Below are 25,593 nucleotides of genomic sequence, written 5' to 3' on the forward strand. Positions count from 1 at the left end.
GATCACCCCATCTTTACCACTTATCTTGGTTAAAGATATAGTCTCTCCCATCTCTTTCTTGGCTTTAAACACATTTACAAGACTAGTCATACCTCAATTGTTTCTATAGGGGAGAGGGATAATAAGTATTCATGAGATTTTGATATTCAAATTTAATAACTTCTCCCAGTGTTTCTCTGCTGCCAGCGAGCTTGTTTATCTTGGTAAAGTCACCTCAAGGAATCACAAGCATTGCTTCATTCTTGTTTAGTACCCCGACGTTGCTTGCTTCACCTATTTGCACGAGAAGCCTTTCTCTTATTCATCCTTTATTTTATTTTCAATATGCTTCAACATTTATTAGACTTTTATTTCACTGGGTGGAAGATGGATCCTGATGTATTTTATAAGCAGGAGAGGTTTTTCCTTGTTTGAGGGATTTGAGTTATATTTGAAATTGATATGATCATTTAAAGTTTTCTCCTTTCCCTTCTGTACTCGATTGTGTTGACATGTCATAACACCATTCATTTACAAGGCCAATTAGGAAAAAAGATCCTAAAGTAGTCACGGGCTTCGTAGTTCCACCAAAGGTTTCATGTCTAGAATGAATCGTATTTTCCATCCAGTCATCATTCAATTTTAAAGATATGTAAACCCAAATAAATAAGGGGATCAAAGACTAGCCAAGCATTGCTCATTGTAAATAATTTCACTTTTAAAGCTTTGCCACCATATCCTTCGAGCCAAACAAGATAAATTCTCATGCACGGTATTACTAAACAAGAAACGAAAGAAAGACACGAGACAAGAAGGAAACAAATTAGAAGAACAAAGAAAATGTGAGACTAAATGGAAAACAATATGCAAAGAAAAAAGAAAGAAAACAAAGAAAATGAAAATGCTAGATGAAAAGAAAAATGTAGGCTCAATGTAATGTAAAATAAAACTAAAACGTGACTAGACCTACTCCTAACCTAACCGACTAGAAGTTTAGGGATAAGTGTAGTGAAATTTCCAATGTAACCATACAAGTTGCTCCTGACTTGCATGAAGAAGATATGATAAATTGGAAATGATTTAAAACAACGTGCATAAATAAAGACATCAACTTGAATACCTTGCACAAAAAATTAAAGGTATTTCAGACTAGCAGAAAGATGTTCCATAAATGTTATCCTTAACCAATCTGCAACCCTACCTTTTTTATTAGAACAATGATAAAAATCTCGAAAGATTCTTGTGAATGTACCTTCAACAGTTGATCCGGGTGGATATTGGTGGCCACCCACCAATTCCACTTGGAACCCCACCATTTTTTCTTTTAGTTTTTCAGTTTTCTTATTTGTAGCACAATTTACTATTTTTTGCAGCTTTTCGGGTCCTGAACTTCTGGACCCGTTTTGCGGCCCTAAATGACGTTTTTTGGGAAAATTGGGAGAAACATGGGTCCATGGACAGATTTTTCTGATCCCAATGTTGTAGTCCTTGGATAGGTCTTTCTAATGAGGTATTGTGCACGTCAAACAAAGATCATATGCCAAAGTTACGCCCCCGAGAAGTTGATGCACCAATTTACCCAAAACAGGGCCCATAGTTTGGTGCTTCATCTCTTAGGGTTAGGGTTTTGGATGTTTATGGTTTTCCATTGTTTCTGAACAATAAATAGGCCTTCGAGCCACATTGTAAGACAATTTAGAGGCATGTAGCTGCCACATTTCTGCTCAGAGATAAGCTACCATCGCCCGGGCTAGTTTATTTCCATTTATGTTTGTAAGCATATTTCAGTATTTTACATTAATGAAATGAAGTATTACTTCTGCTGTATCTCTGTATTTAAGGTTATCTCTATGATTTTTTTCATTCCTATTTAAATTTGGATCAGTGGTATTAGAGCAGTCTTATCTTTCTTTGTTTTACTTTGCATGTCCCCAACGAGGTTGGGATATAAGGAGTTAGGGCTTGAACTAGTCAAACCTTTGCAAGACCAGCCTCGCAAATCCCGACAGCCTCCCATGGCAGATGAAAAGAATGATGAGGGGGTAGGAGATCCTATCAAAATATTGCTTGAAGAGGCCCTCGAGTGACAAAGGAACATGATGATGGACAACTTTGCCCAGATCCTTCAGCGACTACCTAAGGGCAACACATATACTTCCAGTAGCTACTCTGGAAGCACCACACCCTTTAAGGTACAAGTTAGCTTTGACATTCCCAAATTTGAGGGTCAAATAGATGCAGACACTATAGATAAATGGTTAAATCTGCTAGAAGGGTATTTTTTTGTTCATGATTTTTCCGGCTAGGAAAGGATTACTTTTGCTCTTCTCAAAGTCATCCCCCACGTCAAGGACTGGTGGGAAACCTACTCCGAGCATAAGGATGAAAGTACGGCCTCACTGTTTTCAGCCGCACCCACTTGGAATTCATTTCAGAATGCCATCAAGGAGCAGTACTACCTTGTCAGAAACTATGAAGATAAATACATAAAGTGGACCATGCTCCAGCAGGTAAGGGACCAAGACATGCCATGGTTTACAAATATTTTTCATACCCTTCGCAAAAATTTGGGTATCAAGGATTCTGAGCTATATTTGGTACTCAAATATTGTGGCTTCCTACATAGGTACATCCAAGATGAGATGGAGTTCCTAGACATCTCCTCGCCCACGTCAAGGACTGGTGGGAAACCTTCTCCGAGCAGAAGGATGAAAGTACGGCCTCACTGTTTTCAGCCGCACCCACTTGGAATTCATTTCAGAATGCCATCAAGGAGCAGTACTACCTTGTCAGAAGCTATGAAGATAAATACATAAAGTGGACCATGCTCCAGAAGGTAAGGGACCAAGACATGCCATGGTTTACAAATATTTTTCATACCCTTCGCAAAAAGTTGGGTATCAAGGATTCTGAGCTATATTTGGTACTCAAATATTGCGGCTTCCTACATAGGTACATCCAGGATGAGATGGAGTTCCTAGACATCTCCTCACTCGGCACGACATATTGATATGCTGTCAAGATCGAGTAGAAGTATAAACAGAAGAAGCGAAACTTTGGATCTGCAAATCCGAAGCAAGGGAAAGGCACCCCAAAACCACTGAACATAGCAAAAATCCAAGGCGGGGTGGCCCAGGACAACCCCCCAAGCCGTAGGAAAAGAACAACACAACGAAGCTGAAGAAGGACACGGGAAATTGGTGTGAGTTCCATAAGAGCTCCACTCACAACACAAGTGACTGTCGGGCCAAGCAGTCACTGGTGGCCAAGCTAAAGTCTTTAGAATCAAATGTATGTTTAGACTCTGAGTCAGAATCCAATAAGGGGAACGATAAAGGGAAACAGATTATCGATGTAGAGCCCAACACCACTGTTGCCACCATGAATATCCAGAAGGAGGAACCCAAAGATCCAAAGGAGGAGGAGCGCCTCTTCCACTCCCAGATGTGGGTAGAGGGCTCCCCGCTACAGTTCATTATTGATAGCGGGAGCCAAAAGATCCTCATTCCAATAGAGGTCATGGAGCGGCTGGACTTACTGAACACAGTACATCCACAACTGTACACCATCGAGTGGCTTCAACAAGGATGGGATCTTCGCGTGAGCCAGCAGTGTCACCTTCCATACGACATCAAGCCCTTTACAAATGAGGTATTGTGTGACATTTCTCCCCTTGATGTTTGTGATGTATTATTAGGCCAACCATACTTGTGGAAGTGACATGCTATATATGAGTCAAGGCCTTGTGTTGTTATTGTTACTTTGGGAAATAAGTTGTACATGATAATAGAGGTAGCACCACCTACTACCATCTATTTGGTTACTGCAAAACAATGCAATAAGCTCATTTCCAAAACTAGGAAATTTGTTTTCCTAATGATATGCCCTCAAGGAAAGAAGAAGACGGTGGTCACAACCTCAAGATAGGGCCCCTCTACACAAAAACTAAATATGGACAAGGTCGTGGAGGAGAATGAGAACATCTTCACCTCCCCCGCAGGGGTTCCTATGCACTGTCAGTTCAAGCACTCCATCGATCTGACCCTAGGTGCACCACTACACAATGGACCAATATATCAATGCTCCATTCTGGGGAACGATGAAATCAAGAGGCAAATTTAGGAGTTGCTGCAAAAAGGTCACATCCGACTGAGTTCATCGCCCTGTGGGAGCCCAATCGTGTAGGTACAAAAGAAAGATGGGACTTGGAGACTCTGTATTGACTATCAGGCACTAAAATAGATCACTTTCTGGAATAGGTACCCAATCCCACGGATTGATGACCTTATGGACCAACTGAAGGGGGGAAATATTTCAGCAAGATTTATTTGAAGTCAGGATATCACGAGGTACCAATCGAATCCTCCTATGTGTGGAAGACTTCCTCCAAAGACAAGGAGGGCCCTTTTGAATGGTTGGTTATGCCTTTCGCGTTGACAAATTTTCCTGCAACCTTCATGAGGCTAATGGATGATATCTTGTGGTCATTCACCAAATCATTTGTAGTGGTATACTTAGTTGACATCTTGATCTTCAACCAGAGTTGGGAAGAGTACCTCCACCACATCTAACAAGTTCTACAAACATTGCGGCAACACAAGTTATGTGCCAATTTGGAGAAATGAACTTTTGGCATGACCCAAGTTCAGTATCTGGGATACTTTATTGATCAATAGGGGGTGCATGTGGATCCAGCCAAGATCCAAGTCATTCGAGATTGGCCATCTCCAACCACTCTGACAGAGCTCTGCAACTTTCTAGGTCTTGCCAACTTCTAATGCAGGTTCGTGTTGGGATTTTCTCATATCACTTGGCCCTTGAGTCAAGTCACCAAGGGAGGAGCGAAATAGAAATTCTTTTGGTTTGAATCTCAACAGAAGGCATTCACAAAGTTGAAACATTGCCTTTGCTCAACACCATTGCTCACATTACCACACTTGAAACAACCATTTCAGATCAAGACAAATGTGTCTGACTATGTTGTTGGGGCAGTCTTTACTCAACACGGGGATCCAGTGGCATATCACAGTGAGACACTTTCAGACACAGTTTGCAAGTATGCCACTTATGAAAAAGGGATGTATTCCATTATGCAGGCCTACTAACAAAGGAAGCATTACATTTTGGGGAAGGAAATGGTCATCCACACAGACCACCGACCCCTGCAGTTCATACAGATGCAAGGGAAGTTGCAGAATGATCGCCATCAGAAGTGTTCCACATACGTGCAATAGTTCCATTTGAATATCAAGTATAGGAAGGGCAGCACCAATAATGTTGCAGATTGCCTCAGTCAACCACCGATCATGGCGTTAACCACCATGCTCAACTCTTGTGGGAACGAGACTTCTGATTGGCCACTTCTCTACAAAAGCGACCCAAAATTCGACCACACATACAAGACACTATTGGAGGGTCAGCATGTTCCATATTTTCACCTCCAGGATGCACTATTATGCTAGTTGGGTCACCTTTGTGTTCCTTCAAGTGAGCGTGCCAAGATTATTTGGGAAGCACACTACAGTCGGGCGCTGGGCATTTCGGGGTCGAGAAAATGGTGGCAGTATTGCAAAAGTATTTCTAATGGCTGAATATTCAATAGGATTTTGGGAAGTACATTAGATCTTGCACTGCCTGCACCATTGCCAAACCGACCATCAAGAAGCAAGGCCTCTATACTCCGCTTTCTACCCCTAATCGACCTTGGGAATCCATCTCCATGGATTACATGCCGGGCTTTCCTTCTACTAAGCATTTGCAAAAGGAACACGTCACCGGAACCTATCAAAAACTCATACCACTCTGATATGGTCCTTACACCATTACGAAGGCTGTGGGAGAGAATTCATTTGAGCTCACAATTCCCCCATTCCTTGGCCTGCACCCAGTGTTCAATGTGGATTGCCTTCGGCCATACTTTCTACCTTTACTAGACACATCTGACATTGCACAAAAGCTCACACCAACAGAGTTAAATCCAAATTGCATGGAACAAGCTACAACTGATCGGATCATGGACATGTAGATCAAGCACACTTTCTAGCAGAAGATCCAGCTGTATCGAGTTGTCAAAGCAGGCCAATTCCTTCACTAGGAAAAGTGGCTCAGTAGGGACCAAGTTCAACAGAAGTTTCCTCACCTCACGAAGAACTCAACGTAATGGGGACCAATGCTTCCTAAGGGGGAGGAATGATCCAGGTGGATATTAGTGGCCACCCGTCGATTCCACTTGGACCCCCACCATTGTTTCTTTTAGTTTTTCAGTTTCCTTATTTGTATCAATTTACTATTTTTAGCCGTTTTTTCGGGTCCTGAAATTCCAGAGCCGTTTTGAGGCCCTAAAAGACATTTTTTGGGAAAACTAGGGGCAACATGGGTCCATGGATTTAGTGTTTCTCGTCCCAAAGTTGTAGTCCTTGAATAGATCTTTCTAACAAGTTATTGTGTGTGTCAAATGGAGATCGTATGCCAAAGTTACGACCCTTGGAAGTTGATGTACCAATTTACCCAAAAAGGGGCCCATATTTTGGCACTCCTAGGGTTAGGGTTTTCGATGTTTAGGGTTTTCCATTGTTTCTCAACAATAAATTGGCCTTCGAGACTCATTGTAAGATAGTTCATAGGCATGTAGCCGCCACATCTCTCCTCAGAGATAAGCTACCATCGCCCGAGCTAGTTTATTTCTATTTTTGTTTGTAAGCATATTTCGGTATTTTACATTAATGAAATGAAGTATTATTTCTGATATATCTCTATATTTATGGTTATCTCTATAATACAATGCATTCCTATTTAAATCCAGATCATCGATGTTCTCATTCTTAGAAAACTTCAAGAAATATAGAAAATTATTATTAACAAAAAATCTTACTAAGTAAGATGTTTCCAGCCAATCATAGATTGAATCATGGAATTCAAAACAATTATTTTGAAAACCCTTAAACTTTTGGGAGAATGAACTTTCAATTAGTGCATTCGAATCATGGCAATAATCTTGAAAAGTAAAGATAACATGATCACATTCAGAAACCTTGTCAAGATAATGAGAACCTGACATAACCATAAGAAAAGACTGAAGTTCCTCAATCACTTGTCAAGTTTCTGAACAGTGAAATGATAAATCATAAAGATTAGTGAGTTCAACAAGATCAAATGATGTAAAAAAAAATCATCAAATATACTAGTGGGAAAATGATTATTTGAATCACAGTTGTTAGACCCATTATTATGATCAAATTGGTAGCTTAACATATAAGGTTCTTGATTCTCGATCAATTCCCAATGTATCCAATTCCATACCAAAGTAGTAATATGAAAGTTTTGGGAATTAAAAACAATTGTTGGCCTTGTAAGTTTGGGAAACCAATTAGAATAACATGTTGAGAAAATGTTAGAAGGATATGTCAGATCAAATTTAGTATCAATATCAACATGGAGTTTTTGATCCATTAAATGATTCAAGCATTGGATGATACTCAAAAGGATTGATCATGCCATAATGAAAATGATTAACTTCATAGCATTCACAAGAAATATTAGGAGATAATTATTCACAGAAGCACTTAATATGTATAAATCCTTGGGTAAATGATAATCTTTATCTTGATAAAGAAGAAGATTTATTTCATAGCTCTATGCATCCATGAAATATATATATTCCAATCCAGCATTCAATACAAGATGTTTACATGAAGATGCATTAATTGAAACATAAATATCAATCCGATCAGAAACCAAATCTTAAAATTTAGAAAAATTATCTTGGAAACATTGAAAATCTTTCAATAATGAGTTTACATTTGGTGAAATAATGTAGAGAAAATAATTATGTGAGAAAATAAAAATCTGACCTAGTTCAAGACCCCATTAGGATTGCGAGAACGTGACATAACTATAAATGAGAGTTGAAGTGTCTCGACTCCCTGACAATTTCCCGAACTTTCAAATGTTGAATGCATATATTTTGAGAGTTGTGTCAAATTGTGAATTGTATGTGGACAACTACTATCAATTATTTAAAAAAGATCACTATTATCCAAATAGAAACCATCTACATCACTGGATTGATCATACTTTTCCACCTCAAGGAACATATTGCTCAAGTAATAAGTTTCTTATGATTTCATATCAGAGGATGTATAAATAAGAGAAATCTCTAGAAAATTGAACTAAGAAATTATCCTCATGCATGACTAGAAATAGCAAGGCATGGGATTAATGCTTAATAATTTCACTATTTTCTTCCTAGTCACATTTAGAATTACCACCTTGTGTTAATTCAAAAATATGTTGATCAGTCTATGAATTCCAAAAGCATGGAATATTTTCGCCACGAGTAAATTCATTAGGAACAAGAAGGCACAAGGGTTAGTGAACTGAAGAAGAATTCACATAAGATAATATTCTTTGACCAAATTAGATTATAGATTTAAACCTTTCAATCGGAGCCTACTTGAGAAATCAAGAAATGAGTGGGTGTACCTAGGCATTCATCACCATATATATATATATATATATATATATATATATATATATATATATATATATAGATAGATAGATAGATATATATATATATATATATAGATATACATATCTATATATATACATACATATATATATACATATGAGTGGGTGTACCTAGGCATTCATCACCATATATATATATATATATATATATATATATATATATATATCAATGGAGTCATTTTCATTAGAATGATGGTTGTCCAAGTCTTTAGTTTGATTAAGCATATTGATTTCAGTTCATTGGTTGATGAGATCACAAGATTTTAGATCAGCCAAGAATGAATGAATGACATCTTGACATTGAGGACTTTGAAAGAGGAAAGGGAGATTAAAATCATCTTCACCCTGCCACTCCTCTACTTGTGGAATGTGACCACCTTGTATCTGAGTAAAACATGGACCACTGAATTGAGAATTGAGAGTATCTTAAGAAATTTCTCGTGAAGAAAATTGATCAAGTGAATTAGGGTACGAAAGGCCATGAGGTGTAAGTGATAGAGGATGACGTATATCCCTTGAATAAATAATACTTTCAATTGAAACAGATTCAGGATTAGGATTATGTGCATTGATGTGATCTTGAAAATTCAAGGGATCAACCTCCACCTTAGGCTCCATGGATTTATTAAGACATTGGAAGTTTTCTCAGATAATATCTTGACCATGGGAAGCAAAATATGGTGGAAGAGGTGGATCTAAAATTTGATTTTCAGATTCCCTTACTTCAACAATAGCACCAAAGACTACCTTGTTAGAAAATGAAAAGGGAGGAGGACAAGGGAAAAAAGGGGAATTCAATTTTTCCTCTCAGATTAGAGACATATTATGATTAATAAAATTTGGGAGAGCACAATCAACCAAGGATTCAAATTCACAATTTTTTAAAGAGATTTGAATAAAATGCCGAAACTTTTCCTTGGAAAAATCCTAATACACATATTCTTCGGGAAATTCATAACATAAGTGAAGAAATTTATTATCAAAATCCTCTACTGATTCATCAAATTCCATTATAAGTTGATTAACCCTTTTATAAACATCTCGATAATCCTACATGTCAAAGGCTCGATGAAGCTCCTTGAAAAATTATTCAAATGAATGAATAGAAGCAGATGGTAAGCTATGAAACCATAGTTTAACTCAACCTTCAAGAGTGAGGGTGAATAATTTACAAGCAACATATTCATAGTTCACTTCATAAAAATCATAAAACTTAAGAAATTGAGATGTATGCTCAGTTATAGATGTTTCAACCTCGCCATGACACTTTAATTGAGACAAGTTATAAATTAGTTCCATGGGGACTGTAAGATTTATTCTATTAAAAAATCATCCTGATATTATGATTTGGGAATGAGCCACTCAAGGTGAGATATTCAAAACAAACTCAATGGGCTATTCTTGTCATCGACCCTCCTTCTAGTGCCACTTTTTGATGGTGTTGGAAATCCACCAACAAAGGGGCTCTCCTCAGTATGAAGTCCCAACTAGACCTCACATTGTTTGGAGTAGGGGACCCATTCAGATAATAGGCCTGACCACCATTAGTATTAGGGATTTTTCTTGGTTGTAATTATCATTATAAGAGAATATCTAGGCAATATTTGAAACAAGCAAGTTGACACTGTGAGGCATACAATTTTAATATATATAAGGTACTTTCACGGAAGGGAAAGAGAGAGTGAGCCTCTAGAAGAAAACAAATATTACTATCCTAAACGAGACACATAAGAGCATAGAAATAATCATTAGTTAACCCGTAAAATAGATCACAAGATAAAAATGAATATAAAATCAAGTTATAATACACATCCAAGAAGATGGATACCAACACCAACGAAATAGTTCATTTTAATTAGCATGTGTAAACATAACCATACACTACTATCAATGAATGAATAGTCTTACAATCATTCACAACATATGCATGAAAGTGCGCCAACTCTAAGAGCCTCATATATTAAGTGAAATTTCCAAGATACATGATTACAACGGTGAAAAAATAGCCCCAATGGTGGAACATTACGTCACTAATTGATCCTTTCTATAGGCCATTCTGTCACATCTACTCAATAGGCCCGAAAACTGGATCAATCAACATACATGAATTCTTTGTCATATTCCCTTTGAAAATACCTAAGCATCATTTCTCCAAAAAGTTTGTGTTTTTGGGTCTGTTTGCTAAAAAACCACGTTTTTAGGCCCAATGCACTCTGTGTTCTTGTCTACCATCGTTAGTTACAAGTTTCATACCTGAGCATTGGAACTGACCAACTCAAGTTGCTCCCTTCTACAAGTGTGCTGATTCTAGAATTTCAGGAATTTTTTTATATTTTTTTTTAATCTTCCTCTTCCAAAAGCTTCTAAGGTGGTCTTAACTATTAACCATGGATATAGATCTCAAATTCAATTTTGATCCTACCTTAGTGGTATTATCTCTTATCCCTTGAGCTTATCCTCCCCCATAAGTGGATCTCAAGTCTAGATTGGTAAATCCTAAACTACCATGTTTACCTTATAAATTATTGCCTCCCATGGAGTTTCGTTTGGATTTTGGAGATTATTAGGTTGGCTTTTGGAGATTGATAGTGCCCTCATCCTGCTTCTTTGAGCTTAAGGAATCATCATCCATTTTCATTAGGGTTGAGTGTGAATGTTTGCTTTGTGACAAGGAAGGACTCGTCAAGTGGGGAAACACATCTACAAAGTCAACTTATACATATGGTTGTAAATCTCTCCTTTATTTACTAATATAAAAAGAATCATGTTTTCCTATCCTTGTGTTGTGTTTATGCTCTTGTATTTCAATGCCATGTTGACTCATTGACTAGAGATATTGGATTATGCTATGTGGATATTGTAGTTCCTTTTCTTATTTAAGTCATTATTGCAGGTTCAATTTATAGTGTGTGGAGCTAGGATTGGAGCTTATGGGAAAAATGGAGAGGAAGACTTGTTATGAATTCCAAGTAGGTTCCTTTTACATATTCCAATCCCTTTAAGGAAAACATTGTCTCTTTTTGTCCTCTATTGTTCCAGATCAAACCAATACATCTAGTGAATTCATTTTTGCCAGCAGAAGTGAAATTCCATATAACAAATTGGTGACTCCATTGGGTAACAGTATTTCCATTAGTGACTTCCTTGACCTTAGAATTTTTTCACCTCTTAAAGCGATCTTAATTGACTTATTAAGACAATGTATAACCTTAGGAAAACACATTTTTGATCTTGGTCATGTTTCTTGTGTTGTGTTTTGACCAAAATATCCCCAAGACATTCTATGTTCTGAGACAAAGCGCCCCAACACACCTCTTTTTTATTGTACCTATGATGTAGTGAACTGTTTGCTATTTTGCACCTACGCTGATCATTTAGGAAGCAAAAGATTCGTATTTTTTTTCCTTTCTCTCTGTTCTTCTTTGGTCCAACAATTTTTCCTTGAGTCTCTCAGTTTGTCTCTATCTCTGAAAAACATTCGTTATGTTTTATTTTGATTTTAATAGCCTTTGATGAGAATTTGTTTGGATTTTTCTTTGTTCCTATTAATTAAGTCTTTGGTGAAATTTTTTCTTGATAATTGGTTGGCTTGAACAAATTGATACTACATTCATATTCAGTGTGATTTATTTTATCAGTTACCTAGCTGCATATTAGTTTTTATTTCATTTGAAGATTAAGAGGAAAGACAAGAAAATTTTCATTATTTTAACCTTATATGGTTTTGAATTTAAATTGGAACAGTTGCATTAAAAATACCTAATTAGGAAGTTTTGTTTGCTCCATTATTATATGTTGCATTACTCTTTATTTCTTCCCTTCTGTGGATACAATTTCATTGAAAATAAAAGAATTCTTATTATCATGCTAGATTGCATTTTAGGGAATTTAGGTAAATTCCTTCTATGAGCCTTGAAATTGAAACTTAATTCAAGATCAACTGTAAAAGTTACTCAATCAATATAAGTAGCATTTGGAACATTAACAACACACCCAGAGGTCTAGGCTAGAGACATGTTCCAGCATCTTTAAACGTAGGAGATGTCATTACATGTTTGAGTTACATTCTGGAGGTAGTTGGTATTCCACATATGTAAGTGTATTAGATTTTTCTCCATGTACCTTCGGGTATACTGGATGGTGCTCCATGCAAAAGAAGTATATGGGAATGCTTCCTATCATACATGATGCATGAGACAACCCTACTCTAGACTGTGCTTTCATGTACCTCCAGGTATATTTTGGAAGTCCCCTATAGGTTGCTATCCTACTATAGGTAACTGAGTCGGACGCCTTGTATACTATGATACACCGAACACAACATTCGAGGATAGTTACTGCATGTACTGGAAATGATATTCTATAATTCACAGTTTCTTGTTAAACCTTTTTTCCTAGTTACTCCTATTTTTTTTTATTTGTGTCTTTAATTTCTAAAATTAATTAATTGATTGTGAAACAACACCCTCACCATGAAATAACTCCTTAGTAGAACTTAGGTTGAGACTAATGGAAAAAATTCCTGAGTCCACCAATGAAGGAAACCCCTTTGATGGGAATCCTGGTCCTTTTCCTTCTTTTCAAAATTTTGGTGCTCCTTATATGGTAATGTTGTCCTTTCCCAGATTTACCATTGGTTTACCAATTTGGTTATTTTTGACCTCCTTGGTTTTGAATGTCCAAAATAATTCTCAACCAAGTATTCCTCCACCTGAAAATCATCAATGTCAAATTGATCCTAAAATTGATGCTTTTCCTTCTTCACCTGCTATTTCTTCATCCCTTTCTTCCTATTCGCTTGGTGAAAGTATTGAATCTAGTAACCAAGAAACTAATAAGAAGAAGAAAAGGGCGAAGAAGAAGAAGTGAAATGAGAAGGGGGACAACCAAGTAAACATTTATATGAATGTGTTGACGGTGTTGGACCTGCCAACATGTCAGGGGATCTCCCTGGAAAGAAGTCCCAACTAGACCTCAGACCGTTTGGTGTAGGAGTCCCAACAGGGGGTTGTATGGTATCACCTTGACCAGGGTTGCATGTAGAGGTAAGTAAGATGTAATTGTTGGTAGAAAGGGTTTGAAATGCAAAACAAGTTAAGGAAGGTACATGAATGGTTCTAACACATGAAAGGTGGAATGAGTGTGCCCCTTCGAGACGTGTGTAAACACGCAACTTGGAACGGAACACACGAGCAAAGATGCATCACGAACTGGAAAGCAGGTGAACCAACAAACCAAAGTGATGGTTAAACCAACAACACATCTCAATAAGATTCATACATACATATACATACATGCGTAAGCAAACATTTACATATATGATTAGAGTAACCAAGTTAACTGAAATCCAATAACAACATATGCATGAAACGTGATGGCTCTATTGTATTATGAAGTGAAAGTTCCAATCATACAATACAACCATGACCAACCATGACCAACCACTAGCCCCAATAACAGAATGTTATAGTCACTATCTCTTGCTCCTCTAAAGAGATGTACTAGATCTGCACTATGGAGAAGCCAAGGCTCCTTACAATACTCTCCAAGCTTTCTCTAAGATACTCTTATTGGAAGCTTGACTGCCCAAAATCCCTTACAATGAGTTATGAGGTACTATAAATAGAAAAGGGTGAGGTGACCCTTGACTTCCCCCTTTGTGACTCTTCACCTACCCTCATGACTCTTCAACTACTCTATGACTATTACATTCAACTATCAGTACTTAGACTTCCACTTTACAAGATGTTACACACAATCTGTACATGTACCAATGTGAGACAAAATAGGCTTGAGCAAGCCATGTAAGCTATCACTAACACTCAGACTGTTGTGGTAAGACCAACTCTTTGAGATCCTTGAGATGATCGGCAGTGGTGAACTGATGCAAATCTTGGTTGTCCTTGATGGTGTCCGTGTGCTCAATGGTGACATCCTACTGAAAGCGACTCTTGCCTCTGTTACATCCGGGTACATCGATAAGACTCCTCTATCCAACTCGTCTGATAACATGCGTATCATTGTCTTGAGTGCAGATGGACCAAAAACATACTAATGCATAGTGTCTTTGTTGATCTCCAAGTGTGTACTAGTGACTATGCACATTGACTTGTTAACATACATGTTCAGCTCCAGTCGGGTGGGATCGCATGTGTGCGTATAATGACATCCATGCTCCTGAACACCCTTGCATGTGATCGATGACACTGCTCACCCTATCTGCTCTATGCCAGCTGCTGTGCTAGCTTTATAACATGTATGGGTGCAGTTCCATCAGTCTGTGTATGTTAAGGCTCCTGTCGTACTTGTTCTTGCTACAAGTTTGTCTCTCGTCTGTGCAGCTCTTGTTCTTCCTTGAGTTTCCACTTCAGCACCTGCAACTCCTTCTCTCTTTCTCTCTCTACCTTCGTGCGATCCTCTTGTCACATCGTTTCCTCATAGCCTCAATCTCCAAAGCTGCTTTCATCACAAGTGGATATGCTTGAACCTGCAACTTTTTTGTACCTCTGTGATGTCAACAACCTTACCCTTGCATTTGTTGCACGCATGTGTGCTACCTTCTATTGATGTTGATGGTGCTTCTTGCTGTGATGCTGCCGCCATTTCATTTTGATATCCTTGTCCATGAACAACTTGATGTCTTCATAGATAGGCAAGTTGATAAACGCTTGATCGACTTCATCACTACTTGCGCTCTCAACAATGTCTTTGACTTTGATCTCCTAAAATCCATTATACCTGTGATTCTAAGAGGCAGACAAACACCTGTGATACCTGGATACATAGAAACACTCACGGAAAGAAATCTGTCAGTTGAAAACCAAAACAACTTGGAGGAATGACATGCAACATACCTGTGTGACTGTCTGTGAAGATTGCACAATTTTCACCCCAAGGCTTGGAGACTGACTACCAAAACTGCACAAGGAACAATTTGGTCTGCCAGGAGGCTGACTGACTACTGGAACTACATAATGCATAGTCCATCCTAGCCTGCTGAGGACTGAAACTGCGCAATGCACAATTTCAGTCACTAATGACTACAATCTAGCAAACTGCATTACGCAGTTTCTAGGGACAACAAGGTGCTGCCTCCTAGAATAACACAATGCAAGACTGGAGGTCAGTGTTGGGCCAGATGTGAAATTTATGGAGGGAAGGCAGAGCCTTCACTTCGAGAAATGTGCAATTATAGTTGGGAAAGGCATTTTCGGGCCAAGGCTGAATAAACCCGTCGACGAGCGACTGAAAACATGAGAAGTACGAATGCATGGTGAAACTGAGTGTAAATAAGAGGGAAGATCATGCATGCAAATAGTAAGTTTAGGATTTAGAGAATGGGAAAGCATGCATGTGTGTGAAGCGAGTCATCGCAATGGCAACTGTCGGTGCAAAACAGTGTCATGCATGCGACAGCAGTGAGCTGTGAACAAAAATTGAAATGGTGCTTCTGCAAGCTAACATACATTAAATCAACAACAAGCGCTCACTGAAATCAAGTAGAAAACACTTGCACAAAGCAAAACACAAAAAGTGACAGAAACACAACACAAGACATGACAATTAGACTCACCTTGAAACAACTAAGTTGAAAGTGCCGAAGACTCCTGGATGTAGTGTGGGATGTTAGAGTTGCAAGATCAATATGAGGAATGAGCTTTGCAATGCCCAATTCATAAGTTTTGATAATATAGAGGTTATGACGTGCATGACACAAATCTAGGAAAAAGCGACACTTGGCGAGAGGTTTCTAAACTGATCTTTGCATGTAAGCCCAACGACTAAAAACAGATCCCTAAAATTAGGGATGCCCATTTGCATGCTTCCTTTTGCTATTTCGGGAAAAGAAGCCCATGCATGCAAATCAGTTTTGCTTAGTCCCGAAGGGAACTAGTCAATCCTAAAGGTACATGCATTAGTCTGTGAACCTGGGATTAAAATTTGTGCAGTTTTTGGGTTGAGCTGGGCTAACCGTCCCTGAGGGATTACACAATTTCAGAGGTCAATATGTGATTGTCTCCTAGAATTGCACAATTTCTGGGTTGAGCTGTAGTGTTGGGTCAAATTGCCTAGTTTTCTGAAGGAGGACTGCCTGACTGTTCTACGTAATTATGGAGCCTAGTAGGCTGCCCAACTGATTTGAGAAATTTATGGAGGGAAGGCTAGTTTCCCTCCAGAATTGCACAATTTTCTGGGGGAGTGTCTCAACTAGAAAATAATCTATGTATAGAATGGCAGCCTGTGAAGGGAGTGAAGCAAACTGACACGCATAGGCTGGAAAGCCATTGAAAAACCAATGAAACCTATGTATTTGAATGTGCAAGACTGTTACAGGTCTATTTGGGCACATCACTCGCAACATTCAGATCAGTAAAATTAGGACTCGTCAAACCCTGATTCAGTTGTTACATGCCCTAGACAAGTCATCACATTGAATGCTTCTTTCCATGAAAGTTTCCTAGCCTGAAGCCTTGCTGAAATGCCTCCTTCGGACACCAGCATAGCCTTGGTTAGGGGTAAATGTACTGCAGAGCAGGTAGACTCATTCAGGTCTGCACTGCAATGCACTTAGTCCCTCTTTGACTTGCGCTGGGCGAGATTGAGTAAAATTTGCATAGGGTTCTAGGAATATTCCTTGATTCTAGATCATTCTAGAAGGATCCCATCTCTTATCACCTCCTATGAGCTCGAAATTGGATAGGTTAAGGATCCATTAACCTCCTATCCTATCATCCCTTTCTCCATGGAAACTAAATCCATGTTTGGAAATCCATTCAATACCCTCATTTATGACAAAACCACCTCCATTTCCTATAAATTGACCACTTATCATAGTGATTAGGGGGCTAAGATCTGAAGTTTGTAAGGAAATTCTGTTGGTTTGAGAATTGAGTTCATGTCAAGCAATGTTATGCTACTGGATTGGTGTGCTTTTGATGTGGCGAGGGTTGGACTGAAGCTGGAGGAGTGGCACAGGATCAGACTATATTGGGTGATACTCTTCCTTATACACTAATAAAGAGTTTATTCCTTTTCTCATATTATTGTACACATCTATGATGATTATGTGTTTCACTGTCCTCGATTCCATTGGATTACAGTATATAGATCATGTATGCTTTGATAGTTTGTTGTTTCTATTTCTCTTGATGCAGGTACTAATTGAGCATGTTTATTTCAAGTGGGAGTGATGAGAGTGATTCAAAGGAAATTAAGGAAGCGAAAGACTACAAGTAAGTTCCTTCATCTCATCTTTCTACTATGGGAAAAGGTTAAACTACTTTCTTTCTATTGTTCTAGGTGTAGTTACCAAACTAGGGAAAATGTGTTTATCTGTAGATGAAAATTCCATATAACAAAGACATGCTGCTAAGGATGGTTGGTAGGTAGGCTCCAAAATGAATCTAAGGCAAAATTTTGGAGGCATGTTGTAGCCGCTACAACACTTGGCAGCACACTGGTATATGTACATCTCTCTGCATGGACCTTGTTCATGAAAGGCAAGTCTAACACCTTTGGAAGTATTGTTCAGTTCTCTAATCATCTCGGCTTCCACACTTTCTTGATTGTAAGATGTAGCATCCGTCATGCTCTTGATCAGTCGACACACATTCAAAGCCAAGCCAACATAGTTGTTTCACTTGGGATGAGGGGTATATTGGTGCACAAGTCACATGATAGTCAGAGTATAAGTTTTCATCTCTGGTGTTGCTCTGCTGCCAGCAGGCCTCGACAGTACCTCGGCGGACTCACGAAGGAACACAAGCATCACTCTTTTGCCAGCGAACTTGGTCAATACCTTGACGAAGTTTCTTGCATCACCTCTCTACGCAGGCAAATTTTCTCTTCTTTCACCTTATTCATTTTCATTCATCTTTTTTTAAAAAAATTCACATTTTCATTTTCAAAACTGTGCATAACTGTTATAGACATATTTGGGAACTGCAAACCCAATCATATATGTCAATAAAACTAGGGATCTTTCACCCCTAAAAGTGTTGTTTTATACCCTAAAAGATCATGGTCAACTGATTACATCGTTTCCCAGAAGTTCCACCTGAAAAAACCACTCAGAACTGGCCAAAACTAGACCATACTAACTGCTCCTTGGTTAAGGTGTGATGCATCTCACCTGCTACATACGGGAGGTGCGATGCATACTAAAAAGGCCTTCTATAGGGTGTGATGAGCGAGGATGGACAAATGTCCAAGATAGTTTGCTAAGTGGATGCTCATGGAATCTTCTAGAAACTTCTCTTATGACACTTGCCTCTCTGAATTCGCTCAGGGATGAGTGAGAGATCCAAGAAATCTCCAAGTGGAACTAAGAACTACAAGTGGAATGACACTAATAAAAAACCCAGAGATGGCTCACACCTCTGCAAATATCTATAAATGGATCCCTCATCTGAGAGATTTGGAGGCTGGAATTTTGTAATTTGCAAGGAAGTGTTTTTGGTTTCTCTTTGAGAAGAGACATTGTATTGTTGGGTGATCTTGCTTTTCATGAGGTGAAGAGGGCTTTGATGCTGGGAGGATGATGCTGGATTAGACAACTGGGCTGTAATCCTCTCTTCTATTTCTACTATCAATAAATTTCTTTGAGTTTTCCTCCATATAATCGTGTATCTGTGAATCGTTTTATTTGTGGATGCAATTGTATGGTTAATGTATTTCTGATTCTGCACTGTTTGTGATATCATAGATTGAGATTCTTTGATGGTGTTTTTTGCTTTGCCTCTACAGGTATTCTGTAAAGTGGAACAAGTAGGAGAGGAGTGGAAAACTCTATCAAGGGAGAGAGGAAACAAGCAAGGAGCCAAGCATAAGATACAGGTTGGTCCTCTTTGCTTCTCTCTTATCTATCATGCATAAAGGAAATCTAGAAGTGCTTTGAATTGTTTGTTTCTAAGATAGCTACCCATCTTAGTGGGACTAGCAAATCAAAAAGACATTATTTTTCCCAGAAACAAAATGGCGACTCCACTGGGGAGTGAATAGTTTGTTTTTTTTCTATTGTTGTTTGCTTTATAAACTACAGACGAAGCCTGAAGTTAAGCCAGCTAGCCTTTGAACTACTCTGATTATGCAAGTGCAAAGTAGATCAATGTTGCTTCAGTCAATCTCTGGGTTAGTTTATGAACTGAACATATGACTTGCAAACATCCTAAGTGCTCTTGTGGTAGGTCAATAATCTCATAAGATAATACCCCTGTACTTTGTTTTTACTGTCTATCATAGGTCAGCTTAAATCACTGAACTTAGCTGCAAATTTTGAGAAAAAACCAAGCTCAGTTTCAATCCCTGGTCCATTTCACTGTCTATAACTGGCAGCCTATATGTATCACACCTCCCATGTGTTGCAGGTGAGATGCATCCCCGTTTCCCTTAACGACAGGTGCGATGACCGAATGATATTGTTTTTCTCTCTGGAATTTTGTTTTTTCCTCCTTGTTTTCAGCTCTATTAAGTAGTTTTGCTGCTTATGATTAGTATATCATTGCTGAAGCCTTCTTCCTTTACATTATTCAGCCTCCATTAATCAGGATTTGTGAATGTTTTTATGTATTTTTCATCATTTACAGTCCTCCTTTGTCAAAACTAGCTTAATCAAACTATTGTTTTTGATGTAAAGTATCATAACTGTCATTTTGAGTCAAAAGAAGAGTGTCGTAAAGTCTTACTCTTCTAGCTAGTCGATTGTAATTTTGCCATTGTATTTGATTTGAATTGTCAATATTTGAAGTGTTGAAAGTAGTTTTCCATTTGAAATTGAAAGTGTCGTTTTAGTATTCCTTTCATTTTTTGAAAAGAAATTGTTAAAGTGTCGCTTTGAAGAAAATAGTTCAGATCTGTACTTAGTTTTCCTTTTTGGCATTCTCACATTAAGGAAAAAAAGAGAAATACATGCATGTGCATTTGCATTTAGACTACATGCGGAAAATGATTTAGGAAAAGTGCATTTAGTGTGTGCTTTCCGCTCTTTGTTGAAAGAATCGTACTCTTCTTTCCTTAGTAGCTAGGATTTTCATTGCTAAAAGAAAACAAATGGTTGTTTATCATTTTAGATTGCATATTTAGGAATGTTACATCTACATCATGCGGTGAACCTGAAAGAAAAACTTCTAAGCAAGATCAACTCTAAAATAAACCTCAATTAACATAAAAACACTTTGGAACCTAACACAACACATCTAGAGGTCTAGGCTAGAGACCTATTCCGGCATCGTAAAACCTGCTAACTATCATTTTCATCGAAGGTTGGGTGATTCATCCTCTTTGATACAACAAGTGCTAGTACGGACTTGTGCTCCCCGTATCGTCGAGTATATATTGGGAGAACACAATAGGCTGATATCCTTTATCCATAGGAAGCCGTGTCTGCTGCCCTATTGATTGCAATGCACTGAACACACCATTCGGGAAGATTAACTACCATACATAAGTCCTTGGTAATTTCCATTTAATCTACCACCAAGGTGTATTTTGTAGTTTTGCGATTGGTTTGGTAATCCCTCTGTCTAGATTTATAGAGTAGTCACTTTCGTTCTTTTTTACTCCTTAAAAGAAAAGGAGTAGTCACTTTCGTTCTTTTTTACTCCTTAAAAGAAAAGGTCCATTTGAGCACTTGTCACTTCAGGCTCATTAAAAATTGAAGGCGACTAGAGTCATCTTTAGCTTTTTCTCGACTCTTAAAAATTGAAAAATTAAATTTGTGTCGAAGCGTATTAAAATTTATTTAATTCGGAATAACATTTTCCCCTTTTTAATTTTGAGTTGATCAAGTAATCCGCAGTCGTGGAAGAAAGTCAATCAAAATCTCATCATTTATGGAGGCTAGCGAGTCAACCGTCTTTGACTCCAGAAATGAAACCATTCCGGGCAAAACGGTCTTGTTTAACTGAGTCCACCTATCCTGGTTTATTTGAAACTTGTGTTTCAACATCATCAGAGACTACAGTTACTCCGATCATTTCTGGTACATCTTCCTTTACAGAAGAAGTTCCGCAGTTACAAGAGGACATTAGAACTAATCCTAGTGTAATGGTAGACACTTCTATACCTGAAACAGCTCCATCTAGGGCTGATCCAGAAACTGAAGTTCACTTACCTAAACATCTGGAAGTTGAGTTCCAAAATTTAGAAGGTGTCACCCCTCCAGTATTTGTCACTGCAGAAGCTATACCTTCTTCGGCTCCAGAAATATTTTACGGACCTGACGGTCTACCTCTTCCACCTGGAATGATTGCTACAGAAGAGGTTATGGAGGATCTTCCATCCAGTACCCCATTGCATTTTGGAACTGGGATCCACTTATACCCTTCTATTCCTGAAGTCAGTTCTTTATATCATCCTTCATCGCAAGTTCCTATCGAATTGTTAGGAAGCCTTTTGGATAGACTAAATATGTCTAAGAAACCATCAACATCTAGGACTGTGTCATCTGACACAGCCACAATAGAACTTCCTCTTGCCACTCCGACGATGTTTGCTAGTATACCATCTATCCCAACTAGTTATCAATCACCAGATGGAGTCCACCCAGGGACTGTTTCGACAACATGGTCTGTTCCTATTTGTTCCTCTGGGATCCTATCTGGAATTTCGTATGTTGAAGCTCACCAAATTGACCTTGCATACCAGTTTCAATTTGGCTAGCCTAGTCTTCAAAGGCCCATCTATCCTTTGAACACTGGATTGCCACCATATGGGGGGTAGTATGATTTTTCATTGTTCCCTCCTAGAGAACAACCATATGAGAGTTCACAACAAAAGTGAGGTCAAACTGGAATTACATCCAGTGGTTGGATACCAATACTGCCTCAAAAACCAAGGGTTGTATATTCAATGTAACCAGCTCAACCTGTGTCGAATATTACCACCACACCTGCTATTGTGACTATGTCGCAAGTACAAGCACAGCCTATTGTATGTCAACCTCAAGTCTCTCAGGTTGCAGTACAACAACCTCTTGTCTCTATGGCTCAATCACAACCTTAGATTAGTGCTTCCTTAACTGGAATGACTTGGGCTCAAACGGGCATTATCACTCCGCATCTTGGTCAATCATCCAGTATTGGGCAATAGCAAATGGTTCAACAACCATGGCTGGTGCAATATCAACAATCGTAATTCCAACAAGCTTACCGAGGACCTGAGCAACAAGGCTTTGTAGGTAATGGAAAACTGCATTTTCAAAGCGATTATCAACAACCATATTATAATGGTTATGCCCATCAACCATATCAAAGCTATCAGCATCAAATACATTAAGCTGGTATGCAAAGACCTATTGTTCAGGATCCCATCTTATTCTGGGTATACTTCGCCAAGCTTGAATCAATAGTTGCCTTTTGTAGCAACTCTAGAATTACCACATCTAAACCGGCTAACAAATGATCCAATTGCTTACACCCCTTGGTGGCCAGCGATTTCTCATAAACTTCCCTCTGATATTCCTAAATTCAATGGAAATCCAGGTGAAGATCCATCGAATCACGTAATGACTTTTCATTTGTGGTGTTCGTGTGTTCGTCTAACACCCTCAATGATGATTCGATTAGGCTTCACCTTTTTCAACGAATGCTAACTGGTATGGCAGCAAAATGGTACATTGAATTTCCTAGAGCTTCATTTGATAACTTCAGCACCCTTGCCACTACCTTTTTAACCCACTTTCAGTTAACCATAAGGTACAAAACAGGAACAGAACTCCTTACCAACTTTAAACAAACAACAACCACTCACATATCTGATCATATTCATTAGTGGCGACGTCGTCGTCGAATGGTAAATACGTATGTTCCTAATTATCTTCTAGCTAAGTGGTTTATTAAGTCATTATTAGCTTCTATTACTGAAGATGTGGCGAAAGGAGGAGTTGTCACTGAAGAGCAAGTCATTGCTCATGCACAATATTTAGACTTGATCTATACTCAGTCTGGCATGCTCTATGACAAAATTCTTGATGCTCCTAGATCAAAATTTTCCATTCCTCCCCCTCCTAAATCAAACAAGGACTCTCATGCCGGTGATGGCGTGATTGGTACCTCAAGTACACAAACCGCAAAGGCTCCATCTGGTAAAGCCCTTTCAGCTTCTAGTCAAAAGGCAAGTGGAAAACTTCTTGCCTCGGAGGTTAATGTCGTGTCATCTGACAAGGGAAAAGAACCAAAGCAACCAGGGGGCAAGAAGAAAGGGAAAGACAAAAAGAAGAAACAAGAAAATTCAAATCCTGAAAAATCTTCTAAGAACCCTGCTGGGAAATATAAACCTCGTTATCCATGTTTAATATGTGACGACGAGCATTTCACGAAAGATTGTCCACATCGAGCTAAGGTTGGAAATTTTTAAAGACTTCAAATACCTTAGCGGTGTTGACTGATCCATTTCTGAACCCATAAACTAATCTGGTTGCTATCGAACATGCTTCCCCATCCCAAGTGCTTATAATATCTGTTTCGACAACAACTTCGTCAGAAGTTGTGCCACCCATCGTTCCTAAATTAACTATAAAGCCGCCAAAGGGAGTAGTACATAAATCAACATTTAATCCTCATGCCCGAGTAGCACAGAATTATAATATAGTGGAAGATCAGGCTCAATCGCCATCCGCTATGTCGACACTTGAAGTACTACAGAATTTCCCCTCCCAAAAGCAGGCTTTGTTATCAGCAATAGGTGGGATTGACCCAGCGGATTCCAATCTTGTGGCCTTTAACCATAAAGGATATGAACCTCAGTTACCGATCGAACTCTCTTTCCTTATACAGGTAAAAACCCTCAGCAAAACTGTTCATCGAATAATCATTGATGAGGGGGCATCTACCTGTATTATGTCAATAAGTTGCTGGAAGACTTTAGGCTCACCACGCCTATCACGATCATCAACGAAATTAAAAGCATTCGATGGAAAAACATACACGTCGTATGGGATATTAAGTAACTTGCAAGCTGAACTGAGGGCAAGACAGTAGAAATTGAAGTCAAGGTCATCAATGGAAACCTTGACTACAATATCTTACTGGGAAGGCCCTAGATTTATGCTATGGCTACTGTTGTGTCAACATATTTTAGAAAGATTGTATTTCCCTTCCAAGATGGAATTACAATCGTTGACCAACTAACCTTTTTCCCCAACAGTTCACAAGCTACTGGAAGCATTCCAATGATCCATGGAAGCTCTCAATCGCTTCAAAATGTCAAAGTAGGTCTCCTAAAAGACCCTGCCTTAATGGGTACTTTTTCCCTCCCACCATGGAGTAATCTGGCGGAAGTGGCCACAGTGGATCCCTGTCATATGATATCTTCTACATCATCAAAGATTAAGAAGAATTCTGAACATTTTGTTAGTATGGATCATTTCTAGGTATTGCCCCCAAGCCCCATAGAAATTTTGTAGCAATCAATTTTTTGGGCCTGGGTGGCAAACCCAAATCAACACTCAGCAAGTGTTTGGATACACGGGTCTCTAGAGTATGGCACCTCTTCCGATCCTTGGTCTTGTATACATTCTACAGATGAAGGAATCATTCAGTCGATGATAGGAGAGGAACCATGGTAAGATTACCACCATCGTTCCCATATTCAAGATAACAATGAAGATTATTCCAGCGACCTTAATCATCCTTAAGTTTTTGATTTTCTATCAAATACTATACATACAGTGGATTCCAAGCGAAATCGTTATCTCTTAAACCTTCATTCCATCCACGTAATTGCCATGAGTAGTCTGGTAGATGCAATGAAGCTTAGGGGGCTTGCACCTTTGTCTATTCTGTGGATGAAGCCAAAGAAGTGTTTTTTCTATTCTGTAGATGAAATCATCCTGCCTAACCTCAGTAGCTTCCATATGTTTACAGGAGACTCTCCTTTTCATCATGATGGGGGCATGCAAATCTCTTTCAATTTCATTTTATTGAGGATAGTTTCTTTCGATTCAAGCTCATTAAAAAATGAATCCACCCTTGGTAAATAGCCTTTGTGATTGCCTTGCTATCAGCCTTTTGAGCCTTGGTTGTGTTCCTACCATCACCTCCATTCTTGTGGCTGATCATACTCTTCCACTTGATTGTTTACCCTTTTGAG

Source organism: Pinus tabuliformis, chromosome J, assembly GCF_031772625.1.
Source record: "Pinus tabuliformis cultivar Carrire ecotype Pingquan chromosome J, CPIR1, whole genome shotgun sequence".
In the NCBI taxonomy this organism is placed as follows: domain Eukaryota; kingdom Viridiplantae; phylum Streptophyta; class Pinopsida; order Pinales; family Pinaceae; genus Pinus; species Pinus tabuliformis.